The sequence below is a fragment of the Trematomus bernacchii genome, unplaced genomic scaffold (assembly GCF_902827165.1).
Source record: "Trematomus bernacchii unplaced genomic scaffold, fTreBer1.1, whole genome shotgun sequence".
NCBI lineage: Eukaryota > Metazoa > Chordata > Actinopteri > Perciformes > Nototheniidae > Trematomus > Trematomus bernacchii.
Window position 1 is genome coordinate 2,118,858 of NW_022987608.1, and position 16,155 is coordinate 2,135,012.

Sequence of the window (16,155 nt, forward strand, 5' to 3'; positions counted from 1 at the left end):
GTATTTAAGAATTATTTCATCTGAAATATATGTGTTTTTGTTTTTTTATGTATTTAATTTATATAATGTTGTATTACTTTATATGTTTTACTCCTGATGTCAACTTTTTGGGATAAATGTCATATATGTATTAAAAATGTTGGGACAATTTTACCAATAATTAAAAGAGTATAGTAGTAATATTACTTCATATGTCTATTCCTGATGTCAACTTTTTTGTATACACAATGTATGATGCTCATATATGATCTTTAAAAAAAGTATCCTGTCAGCTCAGAGGCAGCCAATTCAATTCAATTAGCTTTGTTGACCTACATTATTGCCAAAGCTTTGTACAATTACGACATAAATATAAATAAATATACACAGTGGTGTAAAGTAACTAAGTACATTTACTCATGTACTGTACCCTCCTGTTGTCTTCGGGTCAAATCCGACCGATTTACTACTTTCATCAATCATAACTTTTTTGTTTTACATTCGATTGCATTAAGGCTTTATGATATCCTTCACAGTAGACCTTTGAACATATCAAATAGCTGATCACCACTTTCATTGAATTTTGGATGATTTAGTCAACTTTGTAACACCCATGGTGTTCCCGGTCACATGACCGCCATAAAGAAAAGGAATTAGTAACCATCCGGATCAGATAAAACACACACACAAACACCCACACACACACACACACACACACACACTCTAGATGTGTCCCCCCCCTTATGTGCCCAATCCCCCCATGTGAATCACACCTGGCACACACAAACACACAAACACACACACACAGAACAATTTGACACATTTCCCGCTCTTATGTGCCCATCCCCCCACATGGATCACACCTGGCACACGCAATACATGTTCAGTGTCTATTCTTTGTATATTTACTGCAGTTTTTCATGTATACCAGTAGTCTGATACAATATTTACAGTTTGAAAGGGTGTTAAATGAAATGTGGTGATGATTAATGGTTTTTGTGTTAATGTAATAGCAGTTAAAACAGGACCGGTCAAATTTGACCACGAACACCAAAGTAAGGGGGAAACGAAGACAATAGGAGGGTTAAGTACAATTTTGAGGGACCATGTTTTGCTTCTTTGTACTTCTACTTTACAGATTTGGATTGATGATGTGAAATATAATCAGCTCTTAAATCAGACTTGAAATAAAATCTGATCCTTTTACAACAAACACTATATGAAAGTCCTGGTTATGCAGATAGACATGCTTCTCTCTTCCACTTTTAAACCAACTCCTAAAGACTCTTCACACACTCCGTCCTCATGTTTCAATGGGAATACACACCACTGTGCAACAAGGTTGGGTTGTCCTCTCTGGCAGGGAGCCGTGACACACACACACACACACACACACACACACACACACACACACACACACACACACACACACACACACACACACACACACACACACACACACACACACACACACACACACACACACACACACACACACACACACACACACACTCTCTTTTCTTTATGAAGCCATTGTTGGATATCTGCCACCTCATATCACCTCATTATTGGACCGGACCTCTGGACCATATTGTACTCTCTCCAGTGATTGGACCACAATTGAACTTCCCAGGGAGCTCGGCAAATCTGTTTTAAATGTACACATAGAATGTACTTTAAAACTCAATAAGGTAGCATTCATTAGTCCGTTTAGATCCTTAATGTATAACCACCTTAGCCTGCAGTTCCCTTTAAACTGTATCATTCATTGAGTTTGCTGTATTTTTCAAGGACCATGGGGATAAGGATACAGGAGTTGTTTGAAGAATCTGGGTTTTTATTTATCAAAAAGTAAAAAATTAAACATTATAAATCGTAATTAATAGGCCTATAAGGGAGGTAAAAAGAAAATAACTTAATTTAACATAGAAGCAACCCGAACAACTGCCACAATAAGGGAAAATACAGAACAGTATATAGTGGATAGGCCAAACCAATAGCAATCAATGGAGACTAAGAAGACACCGACCAAGCCCAAATCCCCCCCGTGAAATGTAAGAAAATGGTTTGGCCCAATCGACTGCTGCCAGTATTTAGGAGTCCTCAGCACCTTCTATATTCTACATATTGTCGACGTCATTTTTAGGAGAGCGTTTTCTCTTAATGATCTTTAGAGATTAAATTATTAAGTTAAATGATGTTCTTCTCAAAGTAAGTATAGTTAAACGTTTATATACCCATTTGAAGTCCTGTTTCTTAGGGTTACAACTCAAAATACACTTAAGTTGTTTCTTTTTTGTATCTCTTTTTGTTTTAAATCTGATGCTTGGCTTTTGCAACTGTCCCTGTAAATATAAAAAACTCTACAATCAAATGAACAAGTCTACCATTTTCTAGTTGCAACCTTAAAGTTAAAATTAACATGACGATATCAAATCTTTGTGCAGTTTATCAGAACATCTTTGCACAGAACTATTATGAATTGGGCCCACAGTACGTCTCTGCTCTCATTATGCAGCCCAGACGTAATTTCATGCACCGAAACGCTCCAAATGCACTTCTGTGATAATGAATTTACCTCATCAGAGCGGCAGCATGTTTCCATTTGACAGATGTGCTTTACTTACTGTCCAAAAAGGTGTGAGATTAAGTCTTTTCCTTTATTTAAATTCCAGTCGACACTCGTGTCTTCATGCCTTACAGCATTAATCATGACAGCCGCCTGAAGTGCTGATCAGGCAGAATCACACATGACCTTCATGCGTTTCAGTAAACTGTAAATATCAGTGCAGATATGATGCAGAAAAAACATATCTTTCTCACAATAGTTGCTGAATCCAAAGTTTAATCGGTTCCTAGATCCTCAATTAAGCCGTCTCATTTCATTTCATTTCAAACCTTTATTTATCCAGGTGTATCCCATTGAGATCATTGATCTCTTTTTCAAGGGAGACCTGCTCAAGTAGGTTCCACATGAAACATAAAAACATAAACAGAGCAACAAAAGGACATCAAACAGCATCATTACAGGGATTACAATTTACATAACTATCCACATGAACAGGTACCAACAGCTTCCGATTGAGTAGCATCCAACCGAGCTTTAAAAACATGTAGTGGCAACAGATTGCTCAGTTTCCATTTCAATTGCAGACTATTCCAAGACAGTGGAGCTGCGCATCTAAATGCTATCTTCCCTAAGACAGTCCTAGCAGTTGGCACATTTAATAAAACCACAGCATGCGATCTCAGGCAGTAGCCACTTACAATTCGCCGTGAGATCAGGGAGCAGATGTAGGATGGAAGTTTCCCTAACATGGCTTTGTATATAAAATCATGCAAAGTCTGTCAGCAAATGTTTTTGCATGAGTCATGAATTTGATAAAAACCCACAATATTGTTTTAATAGCACTCCTTCGCTCCAGTGTCTATATATCCGTTTTGAACTAAACTCATTGAATCCTCAGCATATGGTTCAGTGTTTGTTGTGACAATCAACCCATGTGTGATTGATATTTTCTGGCACGCAGTGGTGACACCGTTTGACAGATGCTTCATGGATTTAAAACCCCATCTTTAAACTTCATGTGCGCTATATGGCTTCTGCTCAGTGTCAAGGTTGTGATTTTATAGCAAAGTGAAGGTTGGTTATTCATCACAGAGAGTTAAAGCATGAGGGATTTGCAGTTATGTCATGTACAGTACATATAGAGCAGGCGTGTCAAACTCAAATACACAGTGGGCCAAAATGTAAAAATGGGTACTAGTCGAGGGCCGGACTGGTTCAATGTTTATAGCAAAACGTATTGAAATGAACTTATTGCACATATTAAACCTGGAACTAACAAAGCTTAAATTATTGCTAATAAAAACAACATTAAACATTAAATAATCAGTTGCATTCATTTCTTATGGCTCTATCTGCAGTCATTTCTTATGATTACATTTTTCCACAGGCCAACAACAGCTTCAAAAAAACTATTTCCCTCAAAGAAAAAACCAAACATGCCCTGTTGTCGTGAGAAAGAAAGTGCAGAAGGAAACATCCATGTAAACTCAGCTTGCTGCTCTGTGATGCTAGTTCAAGCCAGATACTTGGCATCTCATCTTGGGTGCAAGTTCATCAATGTTTGGGCTCAGGCTCTGAGCTGAGGAAACCCTCAGGATGGAGTGAAGGTGTGCGTGCAATATACCGGCGGGCCAGATCTAATAGTAATTAAAAATTATCCTGCGGTCCGAAATTAAATCCACCAAGGGCCTGATTTGGCCCCCGGGCCTTGAGTTTGACACATGTGATGTAGAGCCTTTGAATTAGGAATTTGGCCATATTCTTTTAAGTGGGGTGGTACTTTTCTTTAGTCAGTGTGTAACGTACGTTCAGCTTCTTCCTTTTGGTTGGAGGTTAATAGTTCAAGAAACAAAGTGGTATTAAAACAGCTTTGTTTAAATCACTCAGATTAACAAGTTGTAGCAGAATCGTAGAAATAACGCCAATTTATTTGATTGTTTATGTTTGATCTTTTGTCTGTGTTGTTTGAATTTGTGTCACAAACTTTTCTTTTAACTGCAAACCAAATCTAGATTTCTTGTTTTAGTAAATACCCAGCTACACAAAGTTACATTTCTTTAACAATAGCTGGTGTAACCGAACCCTGTACCTTAATGAATATCAGGTTGCAGTATCATGTCATCAAGTTAAAGGATAATATATTTAAGACACCCAATAACTGTATTTCCCTTTCTCTCCTCAGGCCCTAACCCTAACCCTGTTTTGTTCTTGAAGGTTGAATAAAACTCTCTCTTCACCTCCCTGACAAATTCTTAAAATATATGAATCAAATAGATTCTCCATTAACAGCCACATCACTGTCCCTCTCTCAGACCCCTGCCATTGACCTTCTGCCTTCTTCATGTCCATGTGCAGATTGACATCCAGCCTGTTCTTCACGCGTCTTGCCGTCAACAACAGAATAAAATTGCTCTTTTGATCCAATTTCATATGCTATCTCTGCAGCCGCCACAACCGAACCTCCTTGACCCCGATGAGTCAAACTCGTACTTTCTGAATTTCAAAAAAGGACTCCTTGCTGTCTTTTCTGAGATCTGAGGATTACACTTCACGGTGTCTCTTTCTACCTGACTGCATCTATCAGACTTCATCGCTGGAAGCCCTCTCAGTCCTTGACTCCCACTTGCTTTCCAAGTAGTGAAATGATGCTCTCTCCTTTTCTTTTATGTCTCCGTCTGACAGATTTTTACTTCTTTGGTACCTGACATTTGCATCACCCTGAAGACACATTAGGTTTTATCTGAAAGTAAGGGGGAGAGGAAGCTGGTACTTAAAGCCAGCTGAAGGACTTATGAAAGTCTTCCTCCTATTTTGTCTTTGAGGTCTTTCAAAGTGGTTTGAGTACCAGTATGTTGTGGAGATATTTGAAGCAAGAAAGCCTATCTGGAAAAACTGCAACATGCTGTCATGGTGCTCTTTAAATGACTGACTGCGTTCATGACGACTGAGTTTATCCTCGAAAAAACATTTCTATATAACAAAACTGCATTTTCAGGGATGCAAAGTCTCCATCATTTTAGATAAATCAGTTTCTTTAATTCCTAAAAAGAATTACAGTCACAGTACATCTTGCCTGCTGTTATCACCAAGCAGATGTTGAGGAAAACTCATGGTACAAGATGTCACCCATTGGTTTGTTGTTTTTGAAGCCTCTTGTTTTTGGCATTTTGCTTTTTGTTAGCGCCATCTTGTTTTTTTTGGAGCCAGAAGTGACACAAAAGGATGGAGCTAATACCAACTGAGCACTTTCTTTACTCTAAATGGGACCATAATTAACTAAATAAACATCATGCTGTGTTAAAGAAGTACAACACTAATGGTTGAGACTTTTAACACCCGAGTTAACAAATCAAGTAAAGCATTTTCTTCATAGACTTCTATAAAACCAGACTTTTTTTTTTCATGAGAGAAAGATCAATCCACTTCTACATTGGCTTCACTTTCTCCGGAGGTTGCCGTTTGCCCAAGACAACCTTTCAACTCCGGCTGACGGAGGTACAGACTTTTGATCTGAGGAAACACTTCAGGAAGAGCTTTGTGGCTAAGTGATAAAACTCAATTGTTATTGTGTGACTATACTTATTTGTAGCTTCAATGATTCTTTAATTGTTCTAATGTGTGTACAGGCGGATGAAAAGAGACATTTGGGAAGGACAGCTTTCCAAATTAAGGACAGTTAATGATAATAATAATAATAATAATAATAATAATAATAATAGTAATAGATTTATTTTGTAAGCGCTTTTACAGGTGCTCAAAGTCACTTTACAGAGATAGTGAAAAGAAAAGAACAACAAATAAATATACTTAAAGTCAAATTAAGATCAAGCAACACAACAACAATGGTGACTGTGGCTGCGAGGGAGTGCGGTCGTCTTTCAACCAGAAGGTTGTGGGTTCGATCCCAGCCCATGCATCAACATGTCGATGTACATGTATCCTTGGGCAAGATACTTAACCCTGAGTTGCTCCCGATGGCCAACGGTGTGTGAATGTGTATGAATGTTAGGTCATAGAGTAAGGTACACTGCTCTGTATGAATGGGTGTGAATGGGTGAATGACATGTAGTATGTAAAGCGCTTTGAGGGGTCTTAAAGACTGGATAAAGCGCTATATAAGTACGTTTTTTTGTATTGTATATACCGTCTTAGTACAATGAGGTTTCCAGCAGTTCAAAAATAAGCTCAGCTGAAGGCAATGTCTCCTAACAAGGTTGCTTGTTTACTATCGTACTGTTTGGTTCACAAAAAGAACCCCTTTTTCTTTATTTCATTACACAATTAACTCCAGTTTCTCACTGTTTCCCCGACAGCTGTGTCTCCTGTCGTCGCTGGGACACTGGTGGAGTTTCAGTGAACTCTCTGTACTTATGAGCGTTTGACCCTGACCTGAAACACCAAGCGTACTGTGTCTGACTTTGTGATATTACAGGGTGGTACTTCATTCCAGACATTCCCAAAAGATCAGAGAGGTAAAAGCTCACAGAGTACCAGCACATCATGACAATGCTGCCCCAAAACCTCCACAAAAAACCACTTCATTTTAGACCCCAAAATGTCCTGGAGTGATTAGGTCAGAGGGAAGATATGTGAGTGCTGACAGACACCCGGACAATGGCGTCACTGTTAAGAAAAAAGTTTAAAAAACGTCCTTCTTTTAGCCTTTTTTTTAACTATTACAAGTCCTGTGAATGAGTCCTTTCTTTCTGTGTGTGAACTCTACAAAACATGTTCAGTGGCTATGTGACAACCGCATGCCACTTCACTGCACTCAGCTCCAGTGGCAAATAAACCCATTCTCATGTGTCATGGCACCTGTTACTGTTGGCTATTTTAGTATTTGTATGTATTATGTTCTATGTTGGTCTCCAGGGTCCAGGGGAGATAATCCCTCACACAGAGAGAGGAACTGACACATAAAGTACACTGGAAAGACTGAAACGTTTACTTGAATAAAATGTATTATGTCAACACATATGTATTAGGTTAGTTGAAAGCAATAATATTAAGTTGAGCCTGTAACTTAATATTATTGCTTTCAACTAACCTAATACAGTTAAATGAAATCTGTTGGCATAATACATTTAATTAAAGTCAACCTTTCAGTTTTTTCAGTGTATCTTTTGGCACTTTTGACAGGAAATGATCACGTTGATCGATTAATCCCATGATACTTTTGTCTTTACACTGCTCACCCAATGATTTCCATTAAAGAGAGCGATGCTGTTCTTGTAAGAAATCTGAGTAATGTGGAGAGACAAGAAGGCTATTGTTTAAAGGGTTTAGGGATTTTTTTTCTCTCTGATCGTGCCCAAACCAAGGCTTGAAAACCGAACCAAATAGTTCACAAAGTTTGGGAATTATGAGTGAAATAGAGGAGAATATTACGTTTTGTTCCTCAAAATGCTTGGGTTTTATTCTGAGGGCTGAACCACTTTGAAACGTCGGATGGTTTATGGAGATTAAGGGAACAAAGTAGGGGACAATTCACAGATCAAAACTCAATCTAGTCTCCACTCCTTATTGAGGAGGTTGTGATCATGCAACACCACTGCCCTCTGCAGGAAATATTAACAAAAACTGTATTTTCCTTTTTTAAATGACCTGAAAAAATGAATTTCTTTGTGATTTACTTTATTTTCTGTCTTAAGGGATGCACACATAGTAAGGATCATATAAAATGCACTTCTAGATACAGTACACAACTTTAAAGCTCAACAAGGCCAGAGAAAAAAGCGATTTATTCTATAGGTTGTGATCATGCAACACCACTGCCCTCTGCAGGATATATTAACAACAACAACAATAACTGTATTTTCCTTTTTTTAAATGACCTGAAAAAAGGGATTTCCATTTAAAATGAAGCCAATCAAATCTGAAAAGTAGATATATTCATGTATTTCTTTGTGATTTACTTAGCATTTTCTGTCTTAATAGGGACACACACATAGTAAGGACCATTTAAGATGCACTCATAACTGTATACAACTTTGAAGCTCAACAAGGCCGGAGAAAAAAGCTATTTTCTGTTACGTCATGCTTCATTAAATCCTATGTAGCCTAATTATAGATATATAAGAGTCACTGATACAGAGCTGTAATTGCATGCTGCGTTAATTTCATTTCGAAAATTCAGCCACCGCCTTACTATCCCAGTTGGGATTTGTTTCATTAGACAGAGTGGATCTCTGGGGGAATTTGTGATTTTTTAAATAAAAAGTATCTGAGCAAACCCACCAAAGGCTGTGAGGATGAGATGACTTCCAAATATCACACAAGTCAACCTTTTCTCAAACTGACATGTTCATGTTATTAACTGTACTTAAGCACAAGGGGATATATACAGTATATCATTAGACTTTGCAAAACAGAAATGTATCATTTAAAAAAATTGTAATCTATTAAAGAGGCCCTATTATACTAAGTTTCAGGTGTATATCAGTATGTAGTGTCTCTACTTTAAAGAGTCCTCTCCTGCTGATGTTCAGGTGTATATCAGTATGTAGTGTCTCTACTTTAAAGAGTCCTCTCCTGCTGATGTTCAGGTGTATATCAGTATGTAGTGTCTCTACTTTAAAGAGTCCTCTCCTGCTGATGTTCAGGTGTATATCAGTATGTAGTGTCTCTACTTTAAAGAGTCCTCTCCTGCTGATGTTCAGGTGTATTTCAGTATGTAGTGTCTCTACTTTAAAGAGTCCTCTCCTGCTGATGTTCAGGTGTATATCAGTATGTAGTGTCTCTACTTTAAAGAGTCCTCTCCTGCTGATGTTCAGGTGTATATCAGTATGTAGTGTCTCTACTTTAAAGAGTCCTCTCCTGCTGATGTTCAGGTGTATATCAGTATGTAGTGTCTCTACTTTAAAGAGTCCTCTCCTGCTGATGTTCAGATGTATATCAGTATGTAGTGTCTCTACTTTAAAGGGGACCTATCATGAATATGTGTCCCCGGTGTGTCAGGGAACTCACCAAGTGTCAGAAAACACAACCCTCTCTCTTTTCCTCCATACCCAAATCTCTAAACGGGGCTGCAACGGAGCTGATTATTATTTGAATTTCTCTGACGTCAGAGAAGGGGTGCTCCGCCTATATGGGCAACTCTCCACCTATCAGGGGAATGAGAGACCGCTCGAAAGCGCTGGAGACGCTGTAGTACATATGCCAGGCCTGTAAGTGGCGCTGTAGTCTGCCACAAAAGCGGAAACAGCCCTTGCAAAAACAGGGCTGGAAAAGAGCAAATAGAGCGAAATGAGGCATGGCTAAAATGCATGATCTGTTTGGTATTTTGAAAAAAAAACTTCACAGACATGTTTTATATAGGTATGGCCCTACAATATATTATTCAAATATAGCATGATAGGTCCACTTTAAAGAGTCCTCTCCTGCTGATGTTCAGGTGTATATCAGTATGAAGTGTCTCTACTTTAAAGAGTCCTCTCCTGCTGATGTTCAGGTGTATATCAGTACGTTGTGTCTCTACTTTAAAGAGTCCTCTCCTGCTGATGTTCAGGTGTATATCAGTATGTAGTGTCTCTACTTTAAAGAGTCCTCTCCTGCTGATGTTCAGGTGTATATCAGTATGTAGTGTCTCTACTTTAACCTGTTAAGCACCTAGCCTGTTTTTCATGTTTCAGGCTCGAAAATGACATGCCCAAAACAAATGACTACAACTTAACTTCTAAAAGGGTTATATGAATAATTTCTTTTATCAAAGCAAGGTTACATCTGTGAGTTGGATGTAGAAGTGTCAGAAGCAATATAGATGTTTTTTATTTTAAAGAAAATTCAGACTGTAAACTGTAAATTATAGTGTCCGTCCAAAAATTATTTTACAGATAGTGAAAACTACCCTTGGATGATGGGTTAGTAGACTAAAAGCTTTAGGAATCCAAAGTACAACATATAATAAGTACCCTGTATCAAGATTGATGCAAAACAAGTGACATTTTACCTTTTTAGAGAGGTTTAGCCAAAACCACCCCACCTCTGAGGTGATTTGGGTGAAAATGGGTTTGTTTCCATATCTCTGGCCCCCCTTGCTCGATTTTGATGGTTGACACCTCTTTCTGACCGTTAGAGCCAATAGAATCGAAGGGGGAGGCCCCCACACACACACGTTGTGAAGAGAAAAGGTGGGGGTTGCGCGCATGTAATTTTGCAGCAGAGTGGACCTATCTCTAGCTCTGACATTTGGAAACGAAAAAGCAGTTTTATTGCTTATGGATTATCAGAAATCATTTCAAAGAGGACACAGACACATTGGATTAACCTATGGATTAACTGCAGCATCGTTTTTTTATCGTTTTAATGCCATTGAAGACCAGTTTTGACCAAGGTAAGCCATGTTAGCGTTTCTAGCTACCTAGCTCCACATGTTATGATGTACGCTTTCGTTTATAGCATCGCAAATGTTTATCACTGAGTGTTGAGGTGGGCACCCCCAGATTCTGTGTCTCCAGCTGATGCAAAACGACGGGTTGGCTGTGCATCTAGGATAAGTAATAAGGGAGTTATTGTGAGTTTAGGTGCAGTGATAGGTTACATCTTTTCGCTCGTGGCTAATTCAGAGGCTGAGTGTTAGCATTGTGGGGTTTTTTTGGATTTTTTTTTTAAAAAGATCAGTTAGCTGAGTTTCTTCCCGTTACATGGATATAAAACATTCATAGTTTATTAAATATTAAGATTCCTTAGACGTTGTTTCCTGCAAATGATGCGTTTATCCGCCCGGTACCGGGGGGGCCGTGCGTAACAGGTTAAAGAGGTACTCATTAAACTGAGCGCCCTCAAACCTAACAAGGCCACTGGCCACGACAATATCCCCTCCAAATTCCTCAGAGACACAGCAACCGCCATCTCACCAGTCATAGCTCACATAATTAACCTCTCCATAAAACAGGGAAAAGTACCCAAAGACTTCAAAATTGCAAGAGTAACCCCCCTGCACAAAAAGGGCAGCAAATTGGACCCAGGCAACTACCGCCCTGTTTCTATACTTACCTCCATCTCGAAAGTCATGGAAAAAATAGTATATGAACAGGTCGAAAAGTACCTCGCAGAAAAGAAACTAATCTATGAATTTCAATCTGGCTTTAGAACATCCCACTCCACTGACACATGCCTTCTTTATTTGAACGACCACATCAAACAAGAGGTGGACGAGGGTAAATACTGCGGCATGGTGATGCTGGACCTACAAAAGGCTTTCGACACTGTCAATCACCCCATTCTGATTGACAAGCTAAAAGCAATTGGTTTTGATAAACTATCGGTGAGCTGGATGCAATCCTACCTGGAGGGGAGAGAACAGATGGTGGAGGTAAACGGTACTCTGTCCCCCCCCCTCCCAGTGAGCTGTGGTGTTCCACAAGGAAGCATATTAGGTCCGTTACTGTTCCTAATTTATGCAAATGACATGTCATCAGCATGTGACTGCAACTTGTTCCTGTTCGCGGACGACTCAGCCCTGCTGGTCTCTGACAGGAGCAGATTGCAGGTTGAAAAAACCCTCAGCTCCGAGCTCGGCAGAATCTGCACCTGGCTCGCCGATAATAAATTATCATTACACCTGGGTAAAACAGAGTCCATTCTCTTCGGTTCGAAACATAATCTCAGCAAATCCGACGACTTCTCAGTTGCAGTGGGTGACATTATTGTCACAAGTAAGAAGGAAATTACATACCTAGGATCTATTCTTGAGGCAAACCTCTCCTGTGACAAAATGGCATCCAATGTAATAAAAAAAGTCAATCAAAGAACTAGATTCCTATACCGGATCTCCTCTCTGGTAAACAAAAACACCCTGAAAACTCTGGCAGGAGCACTCATTCAAGGGTACTATGACTATGCTTGCACGTCATGGTACCATAGCACCTCCAAGGCGCTAAAAATAAAACTTCAAACATCGCAAAATAAACTGGTCAGACTACTGCTTGACCTTTCATCTAGAACCCACCTCACCTCTGCCCACTTTGACAACCTAGGATGGCTTAGAGTAGACGACAGAGTACAGCTACTTGCAATGGGCCTGGTCTACAAGATCCACTACACCTCTATGGTACCCATGTACATGTCAAAATTCTTCCCAAAGGTCAAGGAATACCATGATCATAACACCAGAGGGAGCTCCACAAATCATGTAAAACCCAGATTTGGCACAAAAAAAGGGGAATACACGTTTCGCAATTATGCCACATCAAGGTGGAACGCTCTTCCCACAACTGTAAAGGAAAGTAAAACTATACTTACCTTCAAAACCTCTCTTAAAGAGCACCTTCGGGGGAAAGCATTGCAAAACTGGCCCCGGTAATGGTACAAATCTCAACCTGTCGTACAATGGACAGCTTCCCCCCCCCCATCTATGTATATACTCGCATTTTAGACTCTGTTACTAACTGTATATCTGTAGACTTGGTATGTCTTAAATGTCCGGTTAGGATGTATTAGAACGAAATCTAAAATGAAAATTGTAAATAAGCCATCTGTATGTAAAAAACCACCTGTATGTAAATTGTAAATAAGCCATCTGTATGTCAAATATGTCTTATATGTCTTAAATGATATGATGAATTGGAAATGGGGGACCCTGATGTAAACAAGACGAAAGTCTTTCTCTGGTCTGCATCCCCTTAACAATTGTATGTTTTGAGCTGTACTGTACTGTACCCAATATACAAGCTGTTAATAAACTTTTCAATCAATCAATCAATCAAAGAGTCCTCTCCTGCTGATGTTCAGGTGTATATCAGTATGTAGTGTCTCTACTTTAAAGAGTGCTCTCCTGCTGATGTTCAGGTGTATATCAGTATGTAGTGTCTCTACTTTAAAGAGTCCTCTCCTGCTGATGTTCAGGTGTATATCAGTATAAACATTAACACAGCAGCTGCAGCAGAATGAAGACAGTATGAAGTGCTGGATGATCTTTGGTAGAAGCTGAGTCTAAATGCAGGAAGGTCAGGAGCCCCTATCAGCGGCAGATAAGCAGTGAATCTCTGTTTCCTAAAATGGACTCTAACAGCCGAAGGTCGTGAAGCTGCCCTCGTGGTGTCTGCACATCCCGGATAAATGTAGTGTCATCTTCTGTGTCAGCTATCTCCTAATTTGATGCGTGAAGCCTCTGTGTAAGCGTCCGCCTGCTGCGGAGAATTCGGAGCCGGAAAGACTGTGAACACCAAGAGAGGCATCCAGTACTTTGCCAGCATCGCTGCCGTCGGCAAAAGAGACCCCAGCAAGGGCACGCTGGAGGACCAAATCATCCAGGCCAACCCCGCACTGGAGGCTTTCGGCAACGCCAAGACGCTGAGAAACAACAACTCCTCTCGTTTTGGAAAATTCATCCGAATTCACTTTGGGACGAGCGGCAAGTTGTCGTCTGCTGACGTCGAGACGTACCTGCTGGAGAAGTCCCGCTGAACCTTTCAGCTCAAGGCTGAGAGGAACTACCACATCTTCTGTCCAACCAGAAGCCAGAGCTCCTGGACTTGCTGCTGATCACCAACAACCCGTACGATTACGCCTACATCTCCCAAGGAGAGGTAACCGTCACCTCCATCAACGACGCAGAGGAGCTGATGGCCACCGACAGCGCCTTCGACGTGCTTGGCTTTACTGCGGAAGAGAAGATGGGCGTCTACAAGCTAACAGGCGCCATCATGCACTACGGGCGGCGGATAAATCTGCGTACCTGATGGGGCTGAACTCTGCCAACCTCATCAAAGGGCTGTGCCATCCCAGAGTCAAGGTAGGAAACGAATACGTCACCAAAGGCCAAAGTGTGGACCAAGTCTACTACTCCATCGGGGCGGTGGATAAGTCTGTGTACAAGAAGATGTTCAACTGGATGGTGGTGAGAATCAACCACTCCCTGGCCACCAAACAGCCTCGTCAGTACTTTATAGGCGTGCTGGACATCGCTGGGTTTGAGATCTTTGATTTCAATACCTTTGAGCAGCTGTGCATCAACTACACCAACGAGAAGCTGCAACAGTTTTTAAACCATCATATGTTCGTTCTGGAGCAAGAAGAGTACAAGAAAGAAGGGATTGATTGGGAGTTCATAGACTTCGGGATGGACCTACAAGCCTGTATTGACCTCATCGAGAAGCCGTTGGGGATCCTGTCCATTCTGGAGGAGGAATGTATGTTTCCTAAAGCCAGCGACCAGACCTTCAAGTCCAAGCTCTATGACAATCATCTGGGCAAAAACAAGATGTTCGAGAAGCCCAGGGCTGCGAAGAGGAAATCAGAGGCTCACTTTGCCCTGGCTCACTATGCTGGCATGGTGGACTACAACATCTGTAACTGGTTGGTCAAAAACAAAGACCCCCTGAATGAAACTGTGGTCGGTCTTTACCAGAAATTTTCTCTGAAGCTTCTCAGTGTGCTGTTTTCAGCCTTTTCAGGGACGGACAGCAGTGAGAAAGCCAGCGGTAAAGGAGCCAAGAAGAAAGGTTCCTCGTTCCAGACGGTTTCAGCCCTTCACAGGGAAAACCTGAACAAGCTGATGAACAACCTGAAGACCACACATCCCCACTTTGTCCGCTGTTTGATTCCTAACGAGAGTAAAACTCCAGGGACCATGGACAACTGCCTGGTGATGCACCAGCTGCGCTGTAACGGTGTCCTTGAAGGCATCAGGATCTGCAGGAAGGGTTTCCCAAACAGGGTCCTCTACGGAGACTTCAAACAGCGGTACAGGATTCTGAATGCCTCTGCCATCCCTGAAGGCCAGTTCATCGACTGCAAGAAGAGTGCAGAAAAAATGCTGGGATCCCTGGACATCGACCACACCCAGTACAGGTTCGGTCACACCAAGGTCTTCTTTAAAGCTGGTCTGCTGGGCACGCTGGGGGAGATGCGTGATGAGCAGCTCTCCCGAATCATCACCAGGATCCAGGCTAACGCCCGGGCCATCCTCATGAGAGCCCAGTTTGCTGCGCTGGTGGAACGTAGGGACGCTCTGATGGTCATCCAGTGGAATCTCCGCTCGTTCCTGGGTGTGAAGAACTGGCCCTGGATGAAGCTCTTCTTCAAGATCAAACCTCTGCTGAAGAGCGCCGAGTCGGAGAAGGAGATGGCCAACATGAAGGACGATTTTGGTAAGCTGAAAGAAGCTCTGGAGAAATCAGAAGCAAGACGTAAGGAACTAGAGGAGAACATAGTTAGCACTCTCCAAGAGAAGAGCGACCTGAATCAGCAGCTTCAGTCCGAACAGGACACACTGACAGACGCTGAGGAGCGCTGCGAGCATCTGATCAAGAGCAAGATTCAGCAGGAGGCCAAGGTGAAGGAGATGACAGAGAGACTGGAAGACGAGGAGGAGATGAATGCAGATCTCACAGCTAAGAAACGGAAGCTTGAAAATGAATGCTCCGAGGTGGGCGAACAGATCGACAACCTGCAGCGTGTGAAGCAGAAACTGGAGAAGGAGAAGAGCGAGCTGAAGCTGGAGCTGGACGACTTGTCCTCCAACATGGAGAGTGTGGTGAAGAGCAAGTCCAACATCGAGAAGATGTGCCGCACCATGGAGGACAACATGAATGGAATCTCATCGGGCGATCAACGACAAGGGCCAAGCTGCCCTTGAGCAAGGCACCTAACCCCCAACTGCTCAC

At 41.3% G+C, this 16,155-nt stretch overlaps 1 pseudogene; it reads left to right on the forward strand.

The window, feature by feature from the left end:
• The first annotated feature begins 13,484 nt into the window (after nucleotides 1-13,484).
• On the forward strand, nucleotides 13,485-16,127 carry LOC117483096 (annotated as a pseudogene).
• The last annotated feature ends 28 nt before the right edge of the window (nucleotides 16,128-16,155 follow it).